The 24,048-nt window shown below is 44.1% G+C and overlaps 1 protein-coding gene across 5 annotated transcripts in view; it reads right to left on the bottom strand.

Moving 5' to 3' along the window:
- The window catches only part of AKAP13 (A-kinase anchoring protein 13), a 468,794-nt gene extending 444,966 nt beyond the window's left edge, over positions 1–23,828 (bottom strand). For 3 of the 5 annotated variants that reach the window (XM_061446746.1, XM_061446747.1, XM_061446744.1), the window contains exons 1-2: positions 23,679–23,827; positions 3,992–4,046 (exon numbers count right to left, since the gene is read on the bottom strand). The gene's annotated coding sequence lies outside the window, so the exon portion shown is untranslated. Of the gene's footprint in view, positions 1–3,991; positions 4,047–23,678 lie in introns of all 5 variants that reach the window. The other 2 variants (XM_061446743.1, XM_061446745.1) reach the window with 2 other exon arrangements.
- Positions 23,829–24,048: the final 220 nt, after the last annotated feature.

Raw genomic sequence — 24,048 nt, 5'->3', positions numbered from 1 at the left:
CATTGCTTAGCTTCGTAGCAGGGAGACAGGTAAAGTGGAGGAAGGGTGCTACGAGGCAGAGACTGGGGAAAATGTTCTTTGCTTTTAACTTTGGAAAAAACTACACTAGGATTCTTTATCATTAGTGCTTTAGCAATAAATAAATATATATCACCGATATAAATATTTATGTAGGTGTAAAGTAGGCTCTACTTTAGAGCTAACTGTAACACTAATTAGAGCATTTAAAAAACCACGAGCTTGTAACTACATTTTTACCCTTTTTGGAATAAAAAGGGCAGCAATCCACACATGCCACAGAATGAACATATACTGCATTCCTTAAGAAGCTAAAGTTGACCTCTTGGTCCTTTCTCAAGCTTTACATCACTAGATAAGATCTGGGCCAAGACCATTTCCATACACAGGGATGCATCACTGTCTCAGGCTAACCTCATCATCCAAGTGGCAAAAACCTAAACCCACCTAATCTCTCCCAGGGTTATGCTTATGGAACTGGGAATCCCTCCATCTGCCTCAGCAAAATGGAAAGATGACTGGCTGCAAAATAAACAGCACATTAACCACACAACAACAGCCCCTCCAATCAATGTTCTTCCTGCCACCCACCAAGGGCTAATATTTTTCTATTGGGTCCCTCCCCCCAAATATAAATACTATTTTATACTTTGAAGGAAGAGCTTGTGCTAGCTGACAACATGCACCTTCTTTTGAATCCATGCCAAGGAAGGATTCCCTCTTCAAATTCCTGGGAATTTTGCAAGCTTTCTGCAACGAAAAGCAGCAGACCCTCAAGAAGCACAGAGGTAGCTGACCATGTTGCTCTTAACCAGGGACTTTCACTGAACTGGGAGCAGTGAAAGAGTATTCAGTGCTACAGTTTGCTAGGGAGACAGAGAGCCAAGGACATGCTGAGGAGATGCTCGTCTTCCAAAGACGATATTACTAAGAGAAACAGGCATCCTTCCACCACTTATTTCAGGAGGCAGCTGCTGAGCTGCATCAGCTATTCCATGGGTGTCTCCATGCGTGTGCTTTGCCCAAGACTTCAGCTGGAAGAGCCAGAGCTACAGAACTTGTAAGAAAACTCCACAGGAAGACGCATTGAGGGCTTGCACAACAACCAGTTCTGGGATACACACATCTTCATTTATGCAAACTCAAGTGATCTTCTGATATTCAGGCTCGCTGTCTGGAGCGAGGTCAAGACAGGAATAGGTATACAAAGTCTCTGCTGGTTTTAATGTGTCTGTTTAACTACACATTGAGAAATTTGCTAAGATGAGAAGCGTGAAGGAAGAGGGTGAGGCTGTGTTATGAGTAATAAGGGGGGAGCTTCAAACTGCAATCTCTTTAGCATTTGTTTCCGTTATCAGCATTCATCAGAAGCCAAGAAGTTAACTACCTTGCTTTAGGTAACTTTTTACCATGACACCTATACCTTCTAGCAAAGATATCATTCCCACACCAGCTTTAAATGTTGTAAGATGCAAATCAAGGACTCCCCCTGCTTCCCTCTCCCTACTAAAAAAATAAAAATGGGAAAAACGTGAAGTTTGAAGGACCATGTAAAGTTGCATTTGCCAGCCAGACCTTTTCTCTGCACCCAGGTACAGGAATAAAAAGAAACACATGCGAGTTAACAGAAAGTCATACTGGCTTTTTAACAGCATCTCCACAAAAAGGCATTATTTTTATGTGGCACATATGTCTGACCCGGGTCAACACTGCAACGTGGGGAGTTGAAAAGGGATCACCTGATGCAACAGAAATACCCTCCCCTCCAAACTATATCACAGGAATTGCAGCCAAGCATCCCTAAACACAGCAAACACAGTGAGAGCCTTCTCGAACAGCACACGTTCTGCGTCAGCAAAGCAGCGTCAGTACAAAACTCGGCTCTAATAAAGGCGTTAATGACCCTTCCGAAAGGGCAGGGGTTCATCAGGCTTCTACTGTACCAAACAAAGACCATCTAAGCTACTCAAACCGCGAAAATTATTACATCAAAAGGAGGAAACCAGAGTTAGGCTCATACACAGTTCATTGTTGAGTAGTGGCAGTGTTTACCTTTCCAGCATAACGCACTACTGCTCTGGATCCAACTTTAAAGCAGAGAACATGGCAGAATTAATTATGCCCTTTCCTCTTAACCACCATTCCCTGGATTATTTATTAGCTAGCTCTGCATATATTCATAGATGTGTCTAATAGACAAAGTTAAAAAGGATTTAAAACTGCTGCCTAAACACTTCTTTGGTTTGCAGAGTCCTCTCTGCTCTCTGGACAGGCAGCAGCATCAATAAATACAGCCTCAGGCTGCTAATTAGTCACTCCTTAAGCTACATAAAGGAACCGCAAGTACACTGTGACCTGGAACAAGCAAGCATGCCTCAGGAGCAACATTTGGACATGTACCATAGGATGGCTGTACATCCTGCTTCAGCTCTGTACTACAGTCCACTCCTGATCACAGTTCAGCAAGCTACCAGACAGACTATCTAACAGGACTAGGAAGTTCACCTTAGGTGCAGCACCCACAGCTTGGAGGCCAACAGCCAGTTCATGTCCGTTTCTGGAAAAGCCAAAAGCCACACTACACAAGATACTTGAGTTCAGTACCTTGGCAAAGGAATGGCAGACAGATAAGCTTAGATCAGCTACCTGAAAGGATAATTAAAGGGAATCCAAGAGCCTCTCTGGAGTTATCCATTTTGCCAAAATGAGGTTTTACAGCTAAAGACCTGTTCACTCACTATCCTGAAGTCCTCCCGGAAGAGGGACAAATACCAGGGAGAAACAGACTGGAAACAACTTCTCATTTAAGACTGGACCAGTTTTATTTTGCAGAAGTCCATCATCTCAAGGGACGGAGGCCAGAAGCTTCCACGCTGACCATCCACTGGAAGGAGATCAAAAGGGAGAGAGGGTGGGTACCACTACAGACCCAGCAGCAGAAAACACAAAGAGAGAAAAGAAAATGCTTTCAGAGACAGTTTACAAAGAACAGCAGCACTTTCATCTTTGTCAGCATAGATGCTAGGATACTATATTCCCATGTGAATACTGCAGTTGCTGTTCGGCCTCATCCAGGATTACAAGCAACTTCAAATAATAAAACAACTTAGCTGCATATCTGGCCATGAACTTGCTGCCTTGCATCAGAGGGTCAATCAAATCTTCTTTCCATCACAGAGAAAGGAAAACACAGCAGCACAGTTCAGTCTTCCGTCCACCACTGGGCAGAACTTGGGCTCACGAGCACGCCCCTTTGCTACATAAGCAGCGCAGGAACTGGGTTTGCAAAGGTATTTAGATGTAGGCAAGCATGTGTGCTTGCCATCAACACTCAAATCCTGTTTATCACTGATCAGCTTAAATTTAGCATTTTGGAGGTATAGATGGGGTTCAGAAGATGGAAGGGGGTGTTAAGTTTGTTCAAGTTCTCCCATCTTTTATGCTAAAAGATAATATTTATAGATTTGAGAGTTTTAACTCTCAAGCTTCTTATGATTTGCCCTCTGTGTCAGAAACTCCTGCCTAGAATTGTTAAGGGAAAGAAGGAAGATAAGGGGGTGGAGGAAAAGCAACTGTATGCATAGACCTGGAAGTATTAAGGCTTTATTTTCCTAACAAACTAACACGAAGTGGTATCAACGGGTTTAATCTCCAGAAAATAAACAGAATTAAAATGCAAATCATCTCTTGAAAATAATGTTATAAATTGGTGAGATTATTCAGTTATATGCAGATGAAAGTTGTATTTCATTACCATGCACCACATCCACTCCATTTGATTAAATTAATAAATGAGGTCCTTATGTCCCACTACAGGCATTACCCCTACTTTTGTTTACTATGTCTTTCTAGCTTGAACCACAGCACACGCAGTACAGCTGGCAGCTCAGTTACAACACAACACACAGAAGAAGTTAAAATAGGGGAAGTGATTCTAAAAAAAAACCCACCAAAAATACCTTGCTTCACTTACCTAAGCAAAGTTGTCATTAGAGAGTTTTCCAGTACTAAAATCCAAGGAAAAAGGCCTGAAAAAACACAGAGAAAGGCAAATTTTAGAAAGTAGGATAATACTCTGTTTTCCTGGGAAGATGAAGAGTCAGTGATTTAAAGGGAAAAGAAGTACATTTGCTCCATCAGTTGCATTTCAGACAGTTATTTGTAACAAAAAGGTGCTCCTCAGGCAGCAAACGTATCAGAAACAATAGGGCAGATTTTCCGCTGCTGTTGCCAGTATTATGCCAGTGCAATCCCTCCAATGTCAATCACATCGGACTGCAATAAAACCAGCCTTTTCCAGCAGACAAGCCAGGCCTAAGGCAATTAGCTAAGCTGCCCCATTTAGGTTTTCAGTCATTTGTCCCTCCCATCTAGCAGGATTATCAGTAAGTCCGGACCAAGCTGTGGGGTGGGAAGAGAGGAGTCATCACCCGCCCAATGAGGCTGAAGGTGGCAGGAAACAGAAGTGTTGCTTATGAAAACAATATCCAGCTCACCCGAGGGCTAATTGCAAAAGACTACAAGGCAGCACAACATGGATTGAAATTAGGAAAGCTGGGACGTACAAGACTTCGGTCAAGGCATAAAAACATCCAAAGCTCAGTGCAAGTTACTGGCAGAAGAAGCATGTGGCCACAACAGATCTTACCAAAAAAATCACTGCTACCGAATGTAAGCACTCAGGGCTTGATAACACGCATGAATGCAGACTGGGGAAAAAAACTCACCCAAACTATCTGAATGAATATGGATGACTGCAAGCCTCCAAATCAAAGAGGGAGTTGACCACTGTTTGAGAGGAAGAAGTCATTGCTTGTTCCAAGATTAAAAACTTACAATTCTGGCCCCGGCTGAAGCACTATCATTCACTAATCTGGTACAATTTAGTCGGGCTGATCCTCCTCTCAGACAGACAGGCCATTATCAAAAGTTCCTCTATTCATTTTGCTTCCTGTTAGGCAGTGAAAGCCTCTTTTATATGCTCCTCAAGAGGCCGTTAAAACCAGGGAAGACTTTCCAATAGAGAAGATAAGGTAGCTGGATTTATTCATGAGAGAAGGAAGGGAAGTCATACAGGCTGATTACAGCTGCTCCAAAGCTGAAAAGTGGACAGTTGAAGGAAGGAGGTGAAAGATGATGGATTTCTTATTAATAAGAATTATACCAACAGCATTATTGTTAGAACTGGGCATTACCTCTCCTGATAATCAACTACAGGATTGAGATTTTACTCCTAAATTGACATCGAATACATACACAGGGTTGGATAACTCAAAAATACATGAATGAGGCAGCATGGGATGGGATTTTTAAGAGACTAAGCAAATTAATTACTTACTTTAGAACAACACCCAAGACCAAAAGGATAAACTAGCCAGAGTCAGATGGAAGACACTGCCTAGAAATGCCCTCCAGATCAAGACAATTTGCACCATTTTCAGGGTCAGATCCTGTTCTTATTGCCAACATGAGCACTCAGACATCAATAGAGCAGAATGGCGATTTCCACATTACTTAACATGTGTCAGCAATTTTGAACAGTTGCTTTGCAGATTCTTAGAGCTAACCAAGCAAAACCCCACCACAGAGAGCCCAGTATAGGGCTTGGCAAATGAAAAGCTGCCTGGAAACTCTATTGAGACTGAAAAACATTCCCCCATTAACGTTCAAACAATCCTGTATAGTTAAAATAGTTTTACAATGTAACTAGATGGAAATACAAACGACTACGCACTTCTCAAGTCAAAAAGGCTGAGCCAAAGCAGCAAAGCTTTACCAAAAATTAGGGCTAACTACGATGGCTTCAAGGGTAAACCCTGCCTCTTGCTTCCCCTCTCACAGCCTATTCTCCAAACGAACTAGTAAAATACACAAGAATTGAAACACCCACAGCAGAAAGCAGCATTCAGCATTAAAAGGCGGCAAACCATTCAACTACACTTCATCATGACTCCATCCAGTCCAAATACACAAAGTTGTTAATTGTCTACCCCTCTGACAACGCTAAATGGGACAGGAAGACTTCAAAGATGCATTCCTGGACAGATACCAGTTTGAATCAGATAGGGAAAGAGGGAACAGCCAAGCCTAGAATGGCATAAAGACCCAGCAGAGATGGTACACAGGTTGCCAGGTGGATGGTGAAGTATTAAAAATACTTAAGTAAATAAGTACAAGGCTGCCAAAGGCTGACACGTTTTTCTCTTGCTTTGCAGACTACCATCAAAGTATACAACCAAAAAGCAAACAGCTGCAACAAAATCCAGAGCTTATTTTGACCCAGTTACTCCTTTGCTATTATTGACTATACAAATCTTCAGCACAAGCTGTACGGTCTGTTCAGTGTTTGTGTGATTTCTTCTTAGTGATGAAGCACTGAATTAGAGAACCCGGAGACAACAGTCACTTTCTATTCTGCCACCAGCTTGCATCTCTTCAGACACATCACTTGAGGCAAAGCCCAGCTGGCACTCTGTCCACTTTTTGTGCTTCAGTGGAGATCCTGTCTGTCACAATCACCAACTGCAATCGTAAACTACAGCAGCTTACTCAAACACTCAGATTTAGTGGGTATTTCTGAAGCTGACAAGTCTCAGACTGCCCACACAGTAAATAAGGGTAATACCGCTCACCTATTTTGACAGAGGCTTTGCAACACAACATCTGAAGAGCCAACGTGCTGTCATAAATCTACAATGCACAAAAGCAATTATACATGTTGATTTCCAGCTTAGCACTATGAATAAGGACAAGTTTATCGAAGTGCAAAGGGTGCTTCCTTCAGAGGGAATCGCAGAATAGTGTTGGAAAGGACCTTATGATCATCTAGTTCTGACTCCCCTGCCATGGGTAGGGACACCACACACTAAACAATGTCACCCAAGACTCTGTCCAACCTGGCCTTGAGCTGCCAGGGATGCTATGTTGTAATGGGATGCCAAGACACAGCCTGCTTGTTCTGAACAGAGAGCAAACCCACAGATGCAACTCAGACTTCGCAAAGTCATGACACAATGAAAGAGTATGGGTTTTCCATCTCATCCTCCAACAGTAGCTGCAGCACACGCTTGGCGATGCCAGAAAGGTTAGAGAGCTGCCAGAGCATGCACAGGAGGAGGCTGTGTGCAAACAAAATAAGCAGCCTCTAATAATTCTTGTAACCAATTAAGCAACAAATCTCCACTGGGAATACTGCATCACCAGCTGCTTACCTAATTCACAACCCTGCCCCTTGAGCTGGCTTTGGATTTTTAAGTCTTCCGTTTCTCTTCAGAAGCGGACGAATGAATGCAGCTTCTCTAGACAGCCTGGTTAAAAGGCAAATAAAAGCCCTGCAAAGACCATCAGTACTAAGAAGTAACCATTAATGGGCTTTCACCAGCAAGTCTGGAAGTATTAATACATGTGAGTAGCCACATTAAATCCACACAAATTACCCATCTGTGAGGCTGAACTGGACTTCAAGCCAAAGGAAGATGACTTTTCACTGGTCAGTATCCCTGTGTTAAGCTAACCAGTGATGTTAAGCAGATGCATTTTGAATGTGCTGCTTCATCTCACGTAAAGGGGGGAGAAGAGGAAAAAGAGTCAGAAACAGCACTTATCTGAAAAAGGCAAATATTTTAAAGTACTGCTACTGTTTGTAGAATGGCCTGGAAAAGAGATACAGCTGAAATGCTTTCAAATGTGTGTGCAGCTTTTAAACCGCATACGAGTCCATCTGCCAAATGAGCTTAGTTTGTTAGGACTGCTCAAACGAAGCCGAGGGTCCCGTCCCCCCCCGCCATCCTAAGTAAGCAAGCACAAGTTTCTGGCATAGACACTGGTGTGTGAGATTTTAACATTCCCTTTTCCATAAACAGTCATATATCAAGCTCTAAAACTTTGTTTCACAGAAACATTTGCACTAGTAAAACTCAATTACTCTAATATTTGTATGACACATGCAGGAGGGGTGCATAAAAAGGTTATGGTGAGCTCATTTAAAAATTTAAACAGTGCTTGGTCAAAAGTTTCTGAATTATTCACTCAGCTCCCCTATTAAAGCAGACTTCTCAGAAGAGCCTTTAAACAATAGCACAGAAGATGCTGTATTTATAACAAAAAGGCAGTATTGAAGCTCTGTCTCACAGAGCAAGTCATTCACAATTACAGCTGTAAACACACACTGGCACGGTACCATGCGCTGGTTCACAATTCTGCTGGATTAACTGGACACTTGGAATACTTGGAGATCAGGAAGAAATTCTTCCCTGTGAGGATGTTGAGCACTGGAACAAGTTGCCCAGAGAAGCTGACCTCCCTGGCAGTGTCCAAGGCCAGGTTGGACAGGGCTTGGAGCAACCTGCTATAGTAGAAGGTTCTGCCCGGGGCAGGGGGTTAGAACTGGATGAGCTTTAAGATCCCTTCTAACCCAAACCATTCTGTGACCCTATGACTCCTTTCTAGAGAGGCAGCACCATTTCTTTCTAAATACATCGAGCACTGCTTTAAAAAGCAGCTAATTCTTCAAGAATATCAAAAGTTGAGAGAGGAACTCAAGAACAATATTAAACAAGATTGGGACAATGTTCTGTATTTTTTGTACCAGACCACATGGGCTGGTACCAGGCATTTTGCTACATCCCTGACGCTTCAGAGCCAAACTCAACTGAAGACATCACCACGCACCTTTCTGTTATAAACTTTCATGCTGAGTTTGCGTACAGCACGTGAATTTTCTGCATACTAGATCCCTGCACACACATCAATTCTCTTCCAAACCTCAGAGACCACTTGGAAAATGCCACCTCTGGAGGGAAGAAAAACAGAGGACTTAGAAGAGAGAACGCGAGTGGTGCTCCATGTCTTTGGTACCTCTCACCGCCTCCTTCCTTTCTCTCCATCCCTTTCTCCTACATTACAGGCTGCTCTTGGTCACTGAGTTCAATGAACATGAGCCAAGATTTCCTCTCTCAAAATAACTAGTCCAAGCTCGTTTCAGCTATGAGCATCACCCACAAACATTCCTGTTTGCATATCATCCTCTCTCCTGCATCAGTCTGTTCCCAAATATACTCATGGGCTGGTGATACAAGGTCATAAAGTTGAGTGAAAAACAGGACACCCTCCCACTGCACCCAGCCATGCTCCCAGCGCAAGGGTAGGATGAGCCAGTGTCCCATCATAGCCGGTTTCAGGCATTTCTGACAGCATTACTTTAATGACAGTATTTCATTTCCTTCAGACATCTCATTGAGAGCACTCAAGTATTAATGAAGTGTTTTAACACTCTCGCTGTCTGGAGGAGACGCGGGGTGTCACCTAACCAGCTGCTCAAGGGTGAACACGTAGCTCCCCCACTGACAACACTACCAAGAGAAGGGGTTTTGCATCACATGAGCTGATGACAGGTTCAGGGGTGAGAAGCACACACCAAAGCTGTTACAAAGCCAAGCCACGGCAGCAGTGCCATCAGCAACACATGTCCTGAAATCCCCTTTTTCAACCCGTAAACTCAACATAGCTGCTGCACTTCCCTTCAAACCTACACCCCGCCTCCTCATCCGTATGTTCTTACGGATCTATCTATTTGAAGCATTGGTTTTCCTGACTATGGGCAAGACTAAACACCTGCATCACTGCAAATGTAATTATGGCAAAATACAACAGCTATTTATAAACTTCCTGTACATCAAATAACATTAATGTACCTTTGCCTTGAACAATTATTTGCAGGGCTGGAAATCCTGAAGAGACACTAGAGAGATAGCAGAAGCACAGACATCCCCCACTCCATTATGCAGTGATGCTTTGTATCAGCTTTTGGAATGACTCAGAGGGGAAAATAAAATCATCAGAATAATTCTTTATAAATCTGTCCAATGAAAAGGAGAATAAAAAAAGAATAATCAGTTAGAATCCAGCATTAGCTGACTCCAGGCAGGACAGGGGGCATTTTACATTTCAACTGAATTGGCAGCTCAAATTCAACTTCAGGCTCCAATGCAGCCTTTAAGTCAAATTCCTAAGCAGAGTAAAACCCTTATTAGCCTGTCTTCACTGTAATTTTAATCTTAGTTAACTCCTGGTATGTGATTTACGTTAAGAACAACCCCCTTTCTATCAGAACTGGATATACTGCACGCAGAACTATTCCCTGGCTAGCACAGTTCAGGTTTCCCTTAGAGAAATCATTTTTCACATACTGACAGCAAAAGAAATACTGCTTAAAACTTTAAAAACATGCAAAAGCATTTTCAGAAATGCATCACAGCCTGTTGTATTATTTCACCTAATATACCCTTACCCCGTCAAGGCTGGCCATGAAGCCTCACTTTAAGCCAACACCATGTGCTAGAAAGGTTTATGATCTGTTTAAAAAGCGGGTATTTCTTTCAGCATGCACACACGGGATGGGAAAAGAGGGGAAAAGGAAAACAGCTGACATTTCTACCTTTATAAACAAGGGCATTCTGTTCCCTCTCCCCATTTTACCCAATTTATGATTAAAATTGTGAGTTGAAAAGTAAAAGGAAACCCCTTTGTAAAGGCAACGTTTCAATTTCTAAAACTGACATGACAAAACACGACAATTTCTGTAGTTTAAATGAAAATGATCCTAAAGCATTGTCTGAAGTTTACAAGTTGTCAGTGGTGCAGGTACACAACACCCACCCCAGTCACTGACCTAAAGCTCTGAAGCCCAGGTTACTACCTTTCATAATCACAAAACACTGGTTACACACTTCCTACATTTTCTGCATGGTTTCTTAGCTTTGGGGGGTTTGGTTTGGCTTTTTTTTGATTTGGGTTTTCCTTTTCTTTTTTAATGCCCACTTAGTAAAAAGCTACAGAGGTCTCCCACTCAATCTCAAGGAAAAACACCAAGTGAATTACCAGGGTGGTTTCCCACCCTACTCTCTGCACTTGCTGCTGAAGTTTTGTGTCATTCCCTTCACTCCAACTCCTCTTTAAGGTGGTTTCATGTAAAAGCAGTTCAACTCTTCCCACCCATCCCCAAGCCTGCAAACCAACAGAGCTTCCAAAGCGAATCTTACACCCTGCCAGAGCCAATCTGTATAATCGGAATAGGAGACACAGGGAATAGCTATTTGCAAAGCAAGGGGCTGTGATTTAAGAGGGAAATCCAAGCGAGATGCATAGACCAGGAGAAGATCCAGACTCTTGTCAAGAGCACAAGATCAGGTCTACCCTGCACCGGCCCTTGCAGCCAAGCACAAGACTGACTTGCACTAAAATCCTCACGAAAGCAAAAGAAGTTAATCGCACATTTTAGACCCTCCTCCATTTTGTGCAGTGTACGCATGCAAAAGTTAAGGAGAGGCTTTCCAGGACCTGGCAGCACGTACGGCCCCGCACTGAGCCACGCTTAAAGTGGGCAGCTGTGCGAGGGAAAAGAAAACCAGAGGGGACTCAGACAGATGTTTCCATTCACAAACACTGCCAAGGAGCCGGGAACGCCGAGTTCACTACCTTGGCATTATTTACATTTCACAACATTCAGTAAGAACCGTACCACAAGCAGCTTAAAGAAGGAAAACACGGCACAGTGGGGGGAGTGTTTCACCACTGCCTTCACGCAGGGGGCAAAAAACACAATCTTTTTTCAATTCAAGTTCTGAAATATTTCCTTAGTTTCATTTTGCCTGCTGCCATCCAAACAGGCCAGCATCCCAAGCTCGCTGGCTCTCAGAACAGCCTCGTGCTGCTTATCTGCCATTGCCATTTTGCAAGAAGAGTGCATGTATACTTGCTTCTGGGACATCAGTGATGCTAACTGCGTGGTCCATAAACCACTTGGAAGTTTCTCCTTCCACTTTCCAGAATGAACTAGTTTTTAACCTAGTACAGAGGACAGTTTCTCCCTTAGCAACTGTGCCACAAATCAAATGTCAAAGACCAAGCTTGGCACTCCTGGCTCAGAAAATACCCTCAGAGATGGTTGGGAGGGTGAATTTTGGAGGCATTCATCCAAACCTCAATCCTGAGACTCAACAGGTTTGGGAATTAGCTGCCAGATCCAGTCTGGCAACCAGAACAGCTACTCCAAGCACTGTCCCATCTACCCAAATACACTAGAGCGTTATACACAGACCACATATGACGATGCACTCTGCCTGTCCTGAGGTGCTCCCTGCAGCAAGAGACTGGAAGGGTAATGAGGAAAGCATTTTTCACACCAGCTCTATGATCCATAAAGTCCTTCCTGAGCCCACAACAGAGGTATAGAGAAAAATAAGTATTACCCATTTCTATTAAAATCAGTGTTTGTTTGAACTTTTAAAGGGGCTCTGTACTTCAAATATTTAAGCTACACGGTCTGGCTCATGTTTCTTTTGAAGCATGGTGCTGGTGAACATTGACCAGACAGGGCAACTTCACCGTGAGGGAGCGCAAGGCTCCCCTCCGCCACAACAGGACACCTTCCTTCCCAAAGTAAACCAGACACTAACGCTATTTATGGATCCCATTGCAGAACCAGACAGGCTTCCTAGCCACTATTCATCAATGTGCAAATAGGGTTTATTTCATGGCAGAGAGAACAGACTTGAAAGAAATAAAGTCCTCAAGTTCTGCCTTACTTCTTGAAAGGAATACGTATTTGGAGAGTAGATGGAAATCCAGTACGGAACAGCAACACCTGCAGATAAAGGCTGATCACAACTTCTTTGGAGGCATTATTAAGTTAGCAATTTCACATTAGTTCCTAAAGGAACATAAACTAACTACCCATGGAAAAGGCGGCAAGCTGATGTACCAAGGGACAAGCCTCCAGAAGAACATTCTCTATCACTCTCCCACACCAAGAGGAAAGGCAGGGAACATAACCATGAGATCTTCCTTACTTCACAGGAAAATAAAGACTACACCAGTTTCCAGATAGCTGGAATGTTAATAGCTGGACAACATTCACCAGCATTGCTTTTAAACATTAACCCTGCCGAGTCCACTGACTTGCCCTACTAACTCTTTGGGGTTTTAGTGCGAAGGATGACTTTGTCCTTACAAGCATTTTCACAGAAGCACCTTTGCATTTAAAACGCTGACTGTGAATGCATCTGCTGTTCAGATAAAAAACCCACAAGCATGCAATTTGATATGGAAGAAGTTTACAAAGCTCTCAGAGAGCCCAAGGACATTTGGAAGGGTAGATACAAGTTTAGAATGAGTCTTAGCATATCATCAGCAAGAATTCTATTCTTAGGTATCTCCCTTTGGTGTTTCCTACAATCTTCCCTTTTTACACCTCTCCTACTCCTTTGAGAATGTAAGTTGTTTGGTTATTAGGGAGAAAAAAAATGGAAGAACCTGTTCCGCAAGGCACATGAACAAAGCAGTATCTTCCAAAAAAAGAAAAGCTCATTCAAAAGTATGTAAACATTAGGGCTGGTAATACAAACAATAAAACCACAGGAAACACAAGAAATTAAGAATAGATCAGGACTTACTCGATTTCCTGGCTGCTTGATATACAATCACTCTTTTGGGTTGGACATATCAGACAAGATTTATTTTCTCAATAACAGGCATTGAGGACACATAGTTTTAAAAAGGTGACCAAAACTCAAAGTCTGTTCTGACCCTGCCTGTGCTCCTTCACAGGCAAGGACACTGACCAAGGCAACTACAGCCAGGACCTGGTACTGGGGCCTCAGCATCCTGCACTAAGAACTGAATTAAACCTTCTCCTCGAAGTCCACAAACAGGATTAATCCTGCACCCTCAGAGTGTGCCCAGGACACATACAAAAGTCATGAGGCATGGCTTGCTAATGCTGAAGCTGAGCAAGCAGCAGAGGTGACAATTAGTTCCCAACATACAGGGTGGTCCATGCCATTGCCACCCCACAACTCTCCCTGGCTGGAAGGCACGTTCACAGAGTTCGTCAGTGCATTCCCCAGCCCGGGCGTATTCCCAAATTCCCCACTGCTGCTAGGCTCTTGTCTAGCAACATCCCAACAGCTCTCTCTATCCTCTCCATCACAGGAGCTTCATTTTCTGTTTGCCAACTGACCAGAACTGACTTCATCCCAGCTAGACAGAGCTTTACATCTCTTGTGCAGGAGCTGAAGACACTGCTCTACTGAGCATCACAACCACATTAACACAGCCACACTGCAACACCTTCCCACTCCTCATTCTGACCTCCATCAAACACTAAACAAAGTCTCCTTCTTCATCCTCAAGTTATCCAGTGGCTCAGATCCAGCCTTATCCAAAGTCAAAAATATTCCCACAAAGAAAATAATAGGTCTCCCAATGCAAACACCAAGCGATTTATCATTCCCAAAGACCAAACCTAACAAGATTGCTTCCTCTGAAATGGCCTAATTTTCTCTTGGCCCTTAAATATCACAAGCCCACAGCATAAATACACCCAGGTATTTATATAAATGGCATAATTCTTTTTAATTAATATCAGAAGCACAGATGAGACTAGGTTTTTAGTAAAAGATATGACAAATTTGTTCTGGGAGAGAGGAACAAAATGAATATTCTAAGCAAAGCACTAATAACCCTTGTAAGTTTACTCTCACTTGGTACTTTTATCCTTTTCAGCCATTTCAAATGCTCAATCTTTTTATTTAATGCAATAATAACACAGTAAGTGTATGACAGCCATTTATCTCCCATCTCCTAGTACCAACTGACATACCAGCAGGGTCACACAAACAATCCAATAAAGAACGGGTAAAAAAAGCCCACTCACATTTTGCAATTTCAGGAAGATTTACACATTTTCAACCACTTTCGTTGCCACAAGTCCTCCAGCCTCCTCAAGTAGTTTTGATTTCCATTTCAAAACCTGCTTTCTGCTTAGTGAAGTGTTTTCCTTCTAAATGCTTGCAGTAAGCATAGGCTAGGATTGCTTATTACTCTCAAATAGCCTGATGACTTCTGAACTTTGAGATTATAAAGCAAGCAAGTTCCTGAACACTCACAGGCAAGTTGATTGGCTAAGAAAAAGCAGCACAAAGTCCTGCCAAAATCCTAGCTAATCTGATAAAGGAAAAAAACAGGGAGGTCTAAGCCCCGTAGTTCAAATAGAGCCAGTTCCAGCTGCACGAGGAAGCACATAACATTTAGCTTGGCACCTCTTCTCCAGGTATGACACCTGACGAGACAACATTTTACCACCTTAAAGGCACACTTAAAGGTACGTAAGTAAATTGTAAAATTCCCAAAATACAGGAAAAGATGGGGGTGACACATCAATTTCATATAGACCAATGAATGCTGCTTGTAATCCAACTGCAAAGAGGGGGAAACAAATGCACAAGATGCGTGACACGCAACCTGCTACCACTTAAGTACTACTATAATTCTTCCACTTCCAATGCACTTCACAAACAATTAATCCTCTTAACATCCAAGCAAGCATATTTATTAACCACAGTTTTAGCTTGTAAGCTCTTGAAGCAACAAGCTAGCTCTTTTTCTAGCTTAATACACTGCTCATGAAAACTGGGACCAAGGCCCTGCTTTAACTGTGAAAGAGCTACCAGGAAATCAGCTCCTACCACCCCACTCCCTCCAGCAAAATGGACAAGCAAGACCCAGACAAGAACATGCTTTTAACCTAGATTAAGCGCATTGTTAACCTAGTTAAATGCTCAAACCTCAGCCTCCAGCCCTCTTCAGGCTACATTACCAACAGAATCAGCCAAAATTAATTCATTTCCAAAGTGGAAAAGTAGCTCCAAATTTTTGGAGCTCCCAAGCCTCCATTTGCACAGTGGATTCAAACTCCCATGCCCAAGTCAGCAGGACTCCACAGAGCCACCAACACAAATGCAGCCACACAGCAGGTCCCAACACAACCCTCAGCATCCTTCCACAACAGACAACGTCTATTCCTTTTCCTGTTGGCAGCCACACTACTTCATATAGAAAAACCTGCAGTTAACAGAAACACGTGCAGCAACATTTCGCTTCGCATTGCATAGAAGTGTAAAGACTCACCTGAACCTTGTGAAATGAACATTCATTACCCAAATCTTCCTTTTACAACAACTCATATAAAAGGGATTTAGTGTTTATTTCTCCTCTTTCTAAAGGGGTTTACTCTTTATAACCTACCTTCTTCGCAGCTGCTAGAAGAGAAACTATAAACATTTAATGCAACAAAAGGTTTGCTCACCACCTCTTGTGTTCCACTGCGCTCTTAGACTGTGATCACTCATCATAAAAATGGGTGGAGCGGCTGCAAACCACTCAGTGATGGAAAAACTGACTCCCATGTTCAAGATAAGCTGCTGCACAGGCTGGAAACCCCACTGAAACAAAGTGCTGTCATTCCTCCCCAGATGGGAAGTCTTTCAGCTACAGATGCAGACACATCTCCTGTAGCACATGAACCAGCCTGTTTTATCTCCACAATCATCCTCTGCACCAACTCAAAGACCTTCAGACCAAACTACAGAAACTGTTTTAAAACAAAACTGGAGACAAATGAGTTTACATGTGACCTAGATTAAAACAATTAGAACCAGCACTCCCAAAGTACAAAGTGCAGACTTTAAGAGGTCCAGCACTGCCTGTACCACAGCCTTGTTGCTGCAGTGAAAGATTTACAGTACCAGGGAACAAAACCACAGCAAAATTCATCACGTAGCATCAAAGGTACATCACGTAAGCCTCACTTCTCAGCTGACTCACTAAGTGATACTAACTCAAAAATAAAGGGCACATCCCAGTTTTACTGCCATTTTACTTGTGAATTCGGCAATTAGGAAGCGTGATATGCACTAGTGCATGTTCCAAAAGAAATTACTTTGTATAAGGGTCAAATCTGGCCATCCTGTCTCCCCTTCCCCCCAAAATACAAACCATTTCCCCCCCTTTCTTTAACACCTGCTTCCTCCATCTGAGCGTTCATTGTCCCACAGCTATTGTGGGACCAAAGGCTTCAGCATCCCAGAGGAAACTCAGGAGGGAAACCAGTGTATAAAACAAGCAAGACATTCACTCCAGCAATCTTGTGCCTCAGCATCCCCTATTTTCCCCTCTCTTTCTGTTGACAGCAAGTTAAAAGATTGGGCTGGGTGTTGAGAGGCACATGTGCCAGGAAGACAGATGCGCCATACATCCTGGTATTGAAGCCCACTATGCTCACAGACACCAGTGTGATCCCCTTGGCTTGTTCTTGCACTGGAGGCCCACAACAAACACTATGGGGCAGGAAATGAGGCTGGATGACTATGGCCTGACCCACAACAGTTCTTCATCTGGATGCACTTGAGGAAAGGATTTCACACAAGCAGCAGCTCTGTGCTACCCTAAAACATGGCAGGAGCAGAGAAAGCAGCATCTCTCCTGCAGCCTTGCAATAGGGACACAGCAGGAAGAGTCTTTGGACCAACACATCCTCAGCATCAGCTTCCATTAGGAGGTTGTTATCTCCTGCAGGTTGCTGTGCAATTCACACACACACCTCCAATCTTCCCTATGCTGAGAATAGGGATACCTGCAAGAACTTGATGAGTCGGCCAGCATCCATGCATGACACATGCCAGGTGTGCTAATCCATGGAAAAGAAAGGGTGAGTCAGTAGTTTGAGTCTGAAGACAGCCCTGTTTAGAACAGCTGCTCCGTGCCAAAATCCTTGTTTGTAATGGTTTTAGTAACTGCAGCATTCAGACTTGCAGAACAGCTACACCACTGGGGCAGAGACACATTGGGAAAGAGATTTACTTTCCCAAGTAACTTTGCCAGAAACCTCAGATACAATTTAGATGAAGCTACCAAGTACGTCACAGATTTTAGCATAACTTACTGCTCCAATCTGCATTAGTCATGGGTGATAAAAAGCACAGGGGATTCAAACATGACACATCGGGTAGTTTCTCTCGACACAAAGTCGTGGAGATCATCACCAAATTACATACACCCTTCTGCTTTCAAATGACCACCTTACATCATGCTCATGGAGGATGAGTCTCACCAAAATTCAGCCTGGTAATTTGAGTAATCCATTAGTTATTTTCCCTCCCCCTCAGGAATAAAACCTGAAGTAGCTGCTACAGAAGAAAATCCTTAAATCCTTCCTTTTACACTGGATCAAGCTAATCTCAGCAGTGCTGTCACACTGTGCGTAACATCTGACATCGAACAACAGTTAGGGGATCTCTCACCAGGTATTCTGCAAATGTAACATCAACTTAAAAACAGCTCAGCAAGAAGACTAAATGCAATGACTTCTCTGGAAGGCAGACTAACCTGAATGAAGGCAAAATAATACACCAACAGTGTGTTGGTGTCGGAAGCTATTCTGGCAAATGCTAAACATCTTGCATAGTCTATTAGGAAATTAAACAAGTGGTTGAAATCGAGATGCTATGGATCAGTTGCACATACCTCCACTCATACTTTTAAAACAGTGTCTCAGAAGAGCAACTACGCGGGATCCAACTCACCAATATGACCCATTAGTCAATATCCCACAATTGCCAAGGAAATCAAAAAGTGGCCTTGTGCAAGGATCAAACATAAAACAAAACCATGACAGTTCAGTTGCCACATCTACTGATTAAAAAATTATCAATGGTTTTGGAAAGACAAAAGCAGCCAGATGGGAAAAGCAATGATTTTTGGAATCACCAATAACAAGTGAATTAAGAGACTGGATCATTTTGGAGCAATATTAAAAGCTAATTCCTGGTTCTTGAGAAGGGGAAAGAGATTCAAGAAAATACAAGAGGCCAAGGAGGATTAACTCTACCAAATGAACCCCTGCGACAGAATTACAATCTAACCTATGAAGAAGCACCACTGTGGATGCTGCAGCCAAGGCCAAAATCAAGGTCCTCTGATGAACTGTAGAGGCTGCCCAGGTGCACCAAACCCAGCCTCATACACAAAACATGTTTGGAATATACTGTGTATTTGGAGCCCTCAACACAAATGCTGTAAGAGGTGCTGACAACAGTTTGAGGGCTGTTTTTTCCTTACACTTACTCCAATCCCACATGCAATATCTGAGAAGTTCCCAATGAACTTGGCTTGTGTGAACTACACAGCTATGCCAGGAAAGAATTTAGCTTTTATTCGCCCATCACAAAAACCACCCAATAAACTCTTCAGCATCTGATTTTTAGGTGTTTTATTTTGTAATATATACAAAAGAGTCTCGCTAGACTGCCTGGCCATGTCACAACATGTGAGCCATTACAGCTGCAACTGAATTAAAGCTTACTTTTTGCAAGATAGCACACTGCATACTTTTAAGGACTGTTGACTCCTTAAAAATATTTGTGATTACACTTTCTTCCTGTTCCTCAAGAACTTAGAAGCATACCTAAAATGGTTATAAATGAGATTATAATAATGGCAAGGCAGAATTTTGCAGAGAATTTCTTTACTCTAGATAGAGGTAATTGCAGTCTTAGAGAACTTAAAAAGGAAATATTTTGACTTCTAACTCACTGGCTTATCTTAGAAACAAATCTATCTCGCCTGCCATCTTCACATGCTATAAAACAGGGACAGGCACCACAGTCAAATGCCTTCTTTGCAATCAGAAAAGGGTGTAGCTCCAGGAGCATTTCTCCTGGTAGAAGCACTGGAGCCTTTGCCACAGCAGCTGCTCATCATACCATGAGGGGACACAAGCCAGGGAACTGATCCACGTGAAGAATGAACTCTTTTGCTGAACTGACCAAAGGTATGAATTGTACAGGAAGAAAAACCATAAATTCTTAACTAGAATCCATCTCCCACCCTGGTTCACCAACCAGACCCACAAACCCCAGAATGGCCCAGCTGGTGAACTGCAAGAGGCTGCTTACACCTACACCGATGCACAAAAAGAGAAGACGAAATTACAGTTCGAGTTTAGGATAACACTGAAAAAAGTTTTACCTATTGCATGCTTCCACTAGCAGTCTCTGGAAGGACATCAAACTGTTATGGGATTTGTGGCGTCACAGTGTATTTGTCATGTAGACATCAACAGAGGAGCCACCCTGTTCCCGTGACAAAGGGCCATAAAACCCAGAGATATATCTTTTTGAAAAAGATCTGTATAGCTTGACTGCAGCACCAAGTTCCCATTCCCTGCTGTAGCTGCTTTCCCTGGAGCGCTTCCATCATATTTGCTTATCACTAACCAAAGTAACTAACCAGCTAACTCCCAGTGATGTGCTTTGCCTTCTAGATCTCCATAAAGAAAGGTCATTTGCAAGGGAGAAAGGCAGGTTTTATAAATAAAGAAATAAAATGACAAATTATGCCACATCTACAGCTTTTTTTTTCCTAAAAGTAACTAAGAAGTGCAATGCCAGGCTGCAACACCACGGCTGAAGTGTTTAACTACTCAGTAAGTACAAGGAGTGGCCCGATTCCCTCCCCACAGCAAGATTGTTGACAGCTGTTTTAATGGAGAAAAGTGAAGCATGACTAAGCTGTTCATAAAAATCCCATTGTACCCAACACCCAAACAAGTTTTGATTTAGAAAAAGTGCAGCCCTTCCTGAAGTGACTCTTCAGGTGGCAAGTGCCAGCCCTGAACCAAGCTCCCAACTGGATTATATCCCCCATGGCAAAACCCACAGCAGCAAAGCAGAGCTCTATCTACACCCAAAGCCATCAGTTGCTTCAGAAAGTCACTTATTACCTTTATCTATCCTACAGGTGATCAATGCAAGCAAGAAACACATGAGCACTTGGCACCAAGCAGCACACATAATCACAAGCTGCAGGCTGTGAGATGCTTCCCACCCCATGCACCTGTAAATAGGATGCTGCTTACATTAACCTCCAAGTGGAAACCACACAAGCTGCCAACTCCCTGTCCAGAAGGCTGGTAAAACACAGGCCACGATTATTCATGAGGGTATATCATGCCTTTATGGCCACCTGAACTATCCAGCCTTTTGCTCAAATCTAACATCTTATTCCTGCCTTCCACCGGTAGAAGAAACCAAAACTGAACAGGTCCTCCATACTAATCAGCTATGTGATTTAGTTTACTTCAGGCTATTTATCACCTGTGTGGGGAACCCCTATAGAAATAACATTTAAGAGCACTCAAGCAGATTACAGAGATAACCAGGTACAGGTAAGTAGAAAAGCTTCCAAGCTGCTTCAAGGACTTCAAGGATCACCACCAAACACCAGGAAGAGAAAACAAAGACACTGGTGTCCTGGAAACAGCGTGGAAAAGAAATGACAACTTCTACTAATTATTTTTTTACACAGTTATCTATTAAAACTTACTATGCCAGCAGAAAATTATATGGAAGCACCCACTGCCTTTGTAACACAGGAGCATGTGCGTAGCACCAATAAACCTACTAGTGTTTTTTTCCTCTAGTATAATTTATTGACCACTGCCTTAATTCATGCTTTGGATGGAATAACCAGATTCCTTTAGCAGTACTTAATCCTCCTCTTTACACAGGAGCATACTCTAGACCAGAACACAGTTTACTCAGGAGTATATCCTGCTGAGAGATTAGTAGCAAGTTCTGCATTAGCCTAAGTCTCCAAGCTTCCCTATGGACTGTGTTTAAAAACATCCATCATCGGACAGTACCTGGCAGAGCTCTGTTCCATGAGAAGCTTTGACTTCTTAACTGCGTTTTCCTCCTTTGATGCTGTGAAGCTGTAAATCAGGAACCTCGAGCTCCTGCCTTTCTGGCTGCAGTCCCTGGCTGGACTCTGTTCCTTCCAACTGTTGTATCCTCACCTCTTGGGCTATGTCGGCCACTGGAGCCAGGCAGGAGATGCAGGCTGGAAAGCTGCCACAGAACGCGGCACATCCACACTACCTGCGGGAGACTCGTCATTCAGGCTACCTACAAAACCTGTCAGCCTTGCAGAACCCCATATCCATGCCCTTCTAGCAACAGCCCCAGGCCAGCCTGTCTGCCCAGCACTGGCCAGTGCTGGAAGGACAGACAGGGGACATATTAGGCTCAACCCACGAACACAGAAGACAGGTATATGCTTGAACTCATGCCAAGGGACAACACATGCCCAGATGATCCTCACCTTGCCTAATTCACCCTTACTCTGCTACCAGGCTTGTAAAAAACCAACCCCAAGTGTCCAAGCAAGATATTGTCACCACAGAAGGTAACAACCTGGACCAGGGTGGCCCAAACCACAGCAAACACCTCCTGAGTAAACACTCCTCTAGTACAGGTGGAAAGCTTCTATCCACAAGCATGGATGTTATGAGGTTAATGTCAACCTACTCCCACTACTGAGGTATCCATGTATAAAAATACACCTCCTCTAACACAGTAATAAATGAATCATTAGTGCCTTACCTTTAAGGAACTATGTGGAACTTGGTTCACCTTTGCAATTCCACAATAGCTTGGCAAGGGCATGCAGAACATGAAAAACACACCCAGCAAGGGGATGATTTTAAGGCGCAGAGTCACCAAGAACAGAAATAATGTAGCTTGGCCCTTTAAAACTGATTAGATTACATTAGCCAAACTCCCAGCACACAAGACACTCATGGATCTCAGACCAACTGTCTAAACTCAGCTCTGACACTACATGCTTTACATATTTTCTACTGCATCGCATATCTCCATGAGTACCTAAAGTTTTAGGGCTGACCAAGATTAGAGCGACCAACTGCCCTGCAGAAGTACAGCATTTCTAATCCCTTTATCGAGTCCCTATCTGGTCATCTGCAACAGAATCAGTACAGCACGTTCTTCAACAACAATAGAAAACAACTGCTAAAAAACACTTTTTTTCCACTCCTGAGCTCCAGTCAATGCGGAGCCCCATGAAGGACACTGGAGCAGGACCCATTACAGAGGTCAACAAAATGGATCTCTACAAATCCCAACTCCCTTATATGACTTGCAGGGATAACAAACACAGAAAGTGCATTAATAAACTCTTGACAATTTACAGGTTAAGAAACAACCACCCTTTATCAATCCTCCTCCAGGAACTCCTGCATTCTCTTCAAAAGAGGAGTGTCTCCACTCGTAAAGTAAAGAAAAGCATTATATTTTCAAGCAACAGAGTGAACGCACAAAACGGGCCCCATGGCAATGACCCCCCGAGTAACCTCAAAGCCCCATTTAGCCCCAACGGTGAGAAAAGCCAACCCCAGGCTGTCGCTCTGGAGACTGATAGAAACGCCAGATTAACTGCAATAAACTTCGATAAAAGTTGCATCAGCGCCGCTGGAGGGATTTTGGGGGTGCGGGTATCAGTAACCCCAACACCGAGGAAGCGGAGGGGGACGCTGGGGCCGGGTTTTGGGGTACTGGGGGTACCCGGGCACACACTCCGGGCACGCTCCGAGCCCGCTCCCCCGGGAATAGGGACGTTCCCCCGGGGGGACCCCGCCCGGCCCCGGCCCGCCGCGCACCGCCGGCCCGCAGACAATAGCGGCGGGGAGCATCCGCGAAAGGAAACGCACGGCATAAATTAACACCAAATAATAACGATAAAGAGAAAGGGGAAAAAGCAAAGAGGGGCCCGGAGCGGCTCCACGCGAAGTTGCGCGGAGAAAAGGAGAAAGAAACGAGGAAGAGGAGCAGGAGGAAGGGCGGGGGAAGCGTGCGAGGGCGCGGGAAGCGGACCCCCCAACCTTCGGGGACAGCCCACCCATCCTCCATGGGCCTCCCAAACTTCCCCCTCTAACCCCTCTTCGCTTAACTCCGGCGGGGCACACTCACCGCGGGGGCCCGGCGGGCGGCTTCGCCCCTGGCAGCGGGGCGGAGAGGGAAGGGGACGGGGAGGGGGAAGGAGGCGGCCGGGCCAGGCGCTCTCCGCCCGGGGAGGCGGGCAGGAGGCAGGGCCGGGGGCTGCGGGCTCGCAACCTGAGCCGAGCCGTGGGGCCCGCCCCCGCCATTGCCCGCATGCGCGGAGCGGGGAGCCCCGGGGCCGGGTGGGGGGTGAGAAGCGGCGGGTGGTACCGAGCGGAGCCAGTTCGTGGGTAAGGTTCGGGTGCGCTTCAGCCGTGCCCCCGTGGGGAGGAGGGTGAGGGCGGGCCGGGGGAAGGCCGGAGTCCCGGTCCGGTGCTGCCTGGGCGGGTTCGGATTCCTC

Source organism: Pezoporus flaviventris, unplaced genomic scaffold, assembly GCF_033815535.1.
Source record: "Pezoporus flaviventris isolate CSIRO_AGI_PZ_B2104156 unplaced genomic scaffold, CSIRO_AGI_Pfla_v1 ptg000006l, whole genome shotgun sequence".
Classification (NCBI taxonomy): Eukaryota; Metazoa; Chordata; class Aves; order Psittaciformes; family Psittacidae; genus Pezoporus; species Pezoporus flaviventris.
This window is presented reverse-complemented; position numbering and strand designations above follow the sequence as displayed.